This window comes from Amblyomma americanum, chromosome 5 (assembly GCF_052857255.1).
Source record: "Amblyomma americanum isolate KBUSLIRL-KWMA chromosome 5, ASM5285725v1, whole genome shotgun sequence".
NCBI lineage: Eukaryota > Metazoa > Arthropoda > Arachnida > Ixodida > Ixodidae > Amblyomma > Amblyomma americanum.
In genome coordinates this window covers 84,267,099-84,272,417 of record NC_135501.1, presented here as the reverse complement: position 1 = coordinate 84,272,417, position 5,319 = coordinate 84,267,099, and the positions used below count along the sequence as shown (strand labels likewise).

Below are 5,319 nucleotides of genomic sequence, written 5' to 3'. Positions count from 1 at the left end.
CAACGGTTCCGATCCTCGGTGGTCTGAAACTGAGTGTATTATTTTGAACATTAACCTACATCAGGCACTTGTGGCTTTATCTGCTGGCAAAATAATTGATGATTTTAAGTTGTATAAATTTTGTACTTGTGGCTTTGTGTACTTGTGGCTGTGTGTACGTATTCAATTGTATGCATCCACCCTGTAACGGCCTTACGGCTGACAGTATCAATAAATAAATAAATAAATAAATAAACAAGAAAAGGAGCTCCATAAACAACTAAACTATGTTAAGCGCAGAAAGCTTCAAGCCAGGATCGTTCGCGCAAGAAATAAAAGAAATAAACAGTAAACTTGAAGTTATTGATGAAGAGAGGTACCGCGGAGCGGTGATAAGGGCACGTGTCGAGAGGGTCTGGCAAGGTGAAACGCCCACAAAACGAGCCCTGAGCGAAGAAAAAGGGCATGCGGTGAAAAAAGAGATAAAAAAAATTTGTTATCACAACCAAGTTACCAGCGAAAAGGCGTTGGTTGAGCGGGCCTTTTTCTAATATTATAGAGAGTTGCTTAGCCAGAAACTAAATGCTATTAGCAACTTCAGAGCCGACTTTCTTCCGCTCATGCCTGTTCTGGATGATGATGTCAAGCAGACTCTCGAGAGACCTATAAGTGTGTCAGAAATAGAAGCAGCCATTGACAAATTAGGTGCCAGTAAGTCGCCGGTGCCAGACGGGTTTGGTGCCGCCATATGCAAGTTTTTTTAAAGCTGAAATGGCTTCTTACCTACAGCGCGTGATAGCTGAATGCTATGAACACAGTATGACCACTCCGCCTTTCAGGATTTCTCATATAGTATTAATACCCAAAACTGAAAACCCTGTTAGGTTACTCTGTGTCGAAAACTACAGTCCTATAAGTCTAACAAATGTCGACTATAAGTTATACATGAAGGTGCTTGCCAGTCGGTTACAGAATGTTATCACGTCACTCGTAGGCCCTCACCAGACATGCGGCATAAAAGGCAGGTCAATTTTCACAAATATACACACAGCAAGAAGTGTCCTGGAATGTTGCGACGCAATGCATGATCGCGTAGCTATGCTGCAATTAGATCTGCAGAAGGCATTCGACAGGGTCAGACACGATATCCTCTTCGCTCTTTTGGAGCATGTGAACGTCGGCTCTGTCATCACTGACGGCGTGAAAACGGTGTATAAAGAGTCTCTCGCCAAATCAGTCATAAACAGGGATTTAAGTGAAAGCATACAAGTGCTGTCTTCTGTCCGCCAAGGCTGTCCACTCTCGCCCCTCCTCTTCGCCCTTTACTTGGAGCCATTCTGTTTGAGACTCCTTACTGGACCAAACATTCGAGGGTATACCTTCTTTGATGCGGAAGTTAGGGTTTTGGCCTATGCTGACGACATCGCAGTGTTTTGTGCCGACCAGGACAGTCTGCGTGAAGTTGTTAAGGAAACCGCCAAGTTCTGTAGGGTAACTGGTAGCGCAGTAAGTTGGACAAAATTCTTAGGATTCTGGCATGGAGACTGGGAACACACTCCAGAAATTTTCTGCCAGATTCAATGGACGATAACCCCTGGCAAGTACCTTGGAATCCCTCTCAAGCATTACCGGAAAAGTAAAGAATATTGGGACGAGGAAACACAACGAGTTCAATCTCAGACAGCTAAATGGGGAGGGCACAATTTTTCCATGTTTTCGAGAACCACTGTGTGTGATATATTTCTAGTTACTAAAGTATTTTATGTTTTGCAAGCGTTGTGCATGGCAAGAGCGGCGGTGCAGAAGCTGCACCGAGTTTTTGCGACGTTTGTGTGGGCCTATACGTGGGAACGGAGAGGCCGGTGCAACCTATTCCATGCCGTACGGAACGGGGGTCTCGGACTATCGTATTTATTTCTCAAACAAGTAGTTACCCAGTCTTTGTTCTTGAGCGATCATAGTGATCATTTTCTAAGAAACATCATACAAGTGCGATTATGTCATTCACTGCCTGAATATATAGTGTCCACTGTATCAAGCACAACGGCGTTAAGTCCATTTTTCCAAGAAGTTGTCGCATCCTTTCGTATTCTCCAGGCGAGGTTTTCGCGAGAATATCTGACGAGAATATCTGACGAATGTCTCGCGGAAGGTGCTATATAAGGACCTACGTGATGTGTTCTTGCCTGTACCAGTGTATCGTGCTCTGTATAAAATGTGTTCTGAACGTGATGTCCTTAAAAAAGTTAAAAATGCCAATCAGAGCTTCGGCCAAGTCTTTCTTCTTTCAGTTGCATACTGGTACACCGATAGTGAAGTCATGACTGCACAGCAAAGGTCTCTTTGTGCCTTGGAGCGTTAACTGTATTATCTGTAAAAAGCCAGAAACTATTGAACATATCTTTCCCGACTGCCACGACGCAGTTTTCCTGTGGGATATTCTTCAGCGAGCTTTAAAAAAAAGATTTGCCGATAACGCCTTTTGGGATACGTTTTCTGCCACGTGCTTCAACTGAAGGAGTGCCGTGTGACATGATGATGATGCTGCTGTACATACACAGCATGTGGAAAACAAGAATCGATGCAAGACACGAACATGTTGTTATACGTCCCGCTCGACAGTATTTCGCTGAGAGTGTGATGTACATCAGGGATGTTTTCAAGGCACAGGATAAACCTCCCGATTGGTTACCGGTCCTGGACGAGCCGTCCTCAATGAGGCATTTTTAACTGCATTGCACTAGACAAAACTAAACTAGTGCTTTCATCTCTTTCTATATAACAGTGTTGCCTTTTATGGGATTGTGTGTATTTGCCAAGTCGGTAATAAAGAAAAAAAATCGTTGGGCTAGGGGTATGATTCTCGCTTAGGGTGCGAGAGGTCTCGGGTTCAAATCCCGGAGGAGCCCGTCTTTTTTTTCTTTAGCCACCGAATACATCCCATGACACTAAATGGCCAACACACGGCGTCGTCCTCGGCTCGTTGGTCTAGGGGTATGATTCTCGCTTAGGGTGCGAGAGGTCCCGGGTTCAAATCCCGGACGAGCCCGTCTTTTTTCTTCTTTAGCCACCAAATGCATCCCATGACACTAAATGGCCAACACACGGCATTGTCCTCGGCTTGTTGGTCTAGGGGTATAATTCTCGCTTAGGGTGCGAGAGGTCCCGGGTTCAAATCCCGGACGAGCCCGTCTTTTTTTCTTTAGCCACCAAAAGCATCCCATGACACCAAATGGCCAACACACGGCGTCGTCCTCGGTTCGTTGGTCTAGGGGTATGATTTAGTCTTATTCCGGCTACCGCTCGGTGCGGACGCAGAATCATGAGCTCCGGCGTAGCGGCGATAGCGGCCCTTGCTGGCCGCGGAAACAGGATCACCGATATCGACGACACGGATCATCAGCTGATACTGCCTCAACTGCCAACAGGAAGCATTGTTCTGAACACCGTGTTTTTGAACGGCGACGTGCGAGCGAGGCCCTACAGGGTCGAAGATTTGAGACGCTCTCGTGCCTTCTGGTTTGTTGCTGGACGTGGTGGCCCTGGGAGCCTACCAGGGCAATCACGTGTGGGCAGTCACCCTTAACGGCGCAGAGGCTACAAAGCGGCTGCTGGCCTTTAAGGAATTGACGGCGAAAAAGTGTCGCTGCGTTATCATCGACCCACTGGATCAGCAGGTGAGGCTTAAGCTTCACTGGCTGCTGCACGGCATGGCCGACGAGAACGTGCGGACCGCATTGGCAGCCTTTGGGACCGTCATGGACGTAAGCAGAGAGCGGTGGTGTGTGCAAGGTGTAAGCGACAAGGTTTCCACGACGAGGACGGTGGTGCTGAAATTAAAGAGGGGCAAGACAGTCGAAGATTTGCCGCATCAAATACGGGTCGGAGGAGAACTGGCCTCAGTCGTCGCACCCGGTCGTGCGATGCAGTGCTTGCGCTGTCAGGGCACTGTCCAAGTCCGGAGAGAGTGCAAGATGCCGCGCTGCTCGAGCTGCACGCGTTTCGGACACGAAGACTCCCAGTGCGTCCGTGCGTATGCCTCGGCAATGGGACCGGGGGCAAGAGATGAGGCCGAGCACTTAATGGACGCGACCGAGGCAGAAGACGCGGCGAATGGAATTGCTCAGCCGGTGCCTACTGCGGTGGCAGAGCTATGAGCCCTCGCTGGTGCACCACCGGACACAAGCGCGGACCGTCCGAGTCAGCCGCTGCCTGGTCCAACACCGGTGCAGCAGGACCTCGACAAAAGCGGAGCGAGTGGTCAAGCACTGCCGTCTATACCGTCTAAGAGCAAGGAACCGGCAGCCAATTGCGCCTCCGTTACAACGGGCACCGGTACGGCAACGAAACGCCCCCATGAAGTCTCCGGAGACCACGACGACAAGGCGCTCTCAAGCAGCGTCGACGAGCCGCCAGTGAAAGCGGTGCAAGGACGGTGGCCTACCTTCAGGTCGCGACGAAACGTCAACGCGGACAGAAAGCCTGCCGACAAGCCACCCCCGTCGAAAGGCGAGAGCAGCCAACCGGACGGCCCCGGAGGCGTCTAGCGGTATGCTAGATGCTAAAGCTAAGCGCCATGCTCCGGGCCTCTTTCCTACTGCAAACCTAAATGGCTCCTGAACCGCCTCTACGTGTAGCTACGTTGAACGTCAGAGGGTTAGCACACAAACGAAAACAAAGTCAATTGTATCGGCTAGTAACAGAAAGTGACATTGACGTTCTACCTCTTCAGGAGACAAACGTCGAGGGAGAGACTGGGAGCATGGTGCTGCGTTTCACAACAAGGTACTAAGCAGTCGTTAGCCACGCTGTTGGGTTGTCAGCAGGATATGTACTCTTTGTGAAAAAGTTGTCCGGTCTTAATGTACAGAGCACCATGTCCTGCCCGTCTGGAACATTAATAGTATGTGACTTCCTTTTGTGTAAAGCGGAATATCGTGTGATTTGTGTGTACGCGCCTAATGCAGCGGAGGAAATATATTTTTTGCCTACGTTAGGCAGTACATGATGCCTGCAAAACGCCTCATTATTTTGGGAGACTAACTGCGTGCTGAGTTCTGTGGACAAAACCTGCTCTAGGGCATTTCGAGACAGGAGTACGGATTTATTGGTTGATGTCGCTGCCGAAGCGGAATTAGCACATATGGCTGAATGCCTGCAGAACGCGCGCGCTGTAAAGTACACTCATTTCCAGGGTGCTAGCCACGCACGCCTGGATCGGATATATGTTGCTCTGGATTGGATCCCGATGTGCCGTAGTTGCGATGTTGTACCAATTTGTTTTACTGATCACTGCCTGGTTAAATGCTCAATAGGAACAAAGAAACAATTGAAACACTT

At 49.0% G+C, this 5,319-nt stretch overlaps 2 non-coding genes across 2 annotated transcripts; both read left to right on the top strand.

The window, feature by feature from the left end:
- Positions 1-2,956: 2,956 nt before the first annotated feature.
- Positions 2,957-3,028, top strand: TRNAP-AGG (transfer RNA proline (anticodon AGG)). Its single transcript has one exon. It is a non-coding gene; the product is annotated as a tRNA-Pro (tRNA).
- Positions 3,029-3,097: 69 nt separating this feature from the next.
- TRNAP-AGG (transfer RNA proline (anticodon AGG)) lies at positions 3,098-3,169 on the top strand. Its single transcript has one exon. It is a non-coding gene; the product is annotated as a tRNA-Pro (tRNA).
- The last annotated feature ends 2,150 nt before the right edge of the window (positions 3,170-5,319 follow it).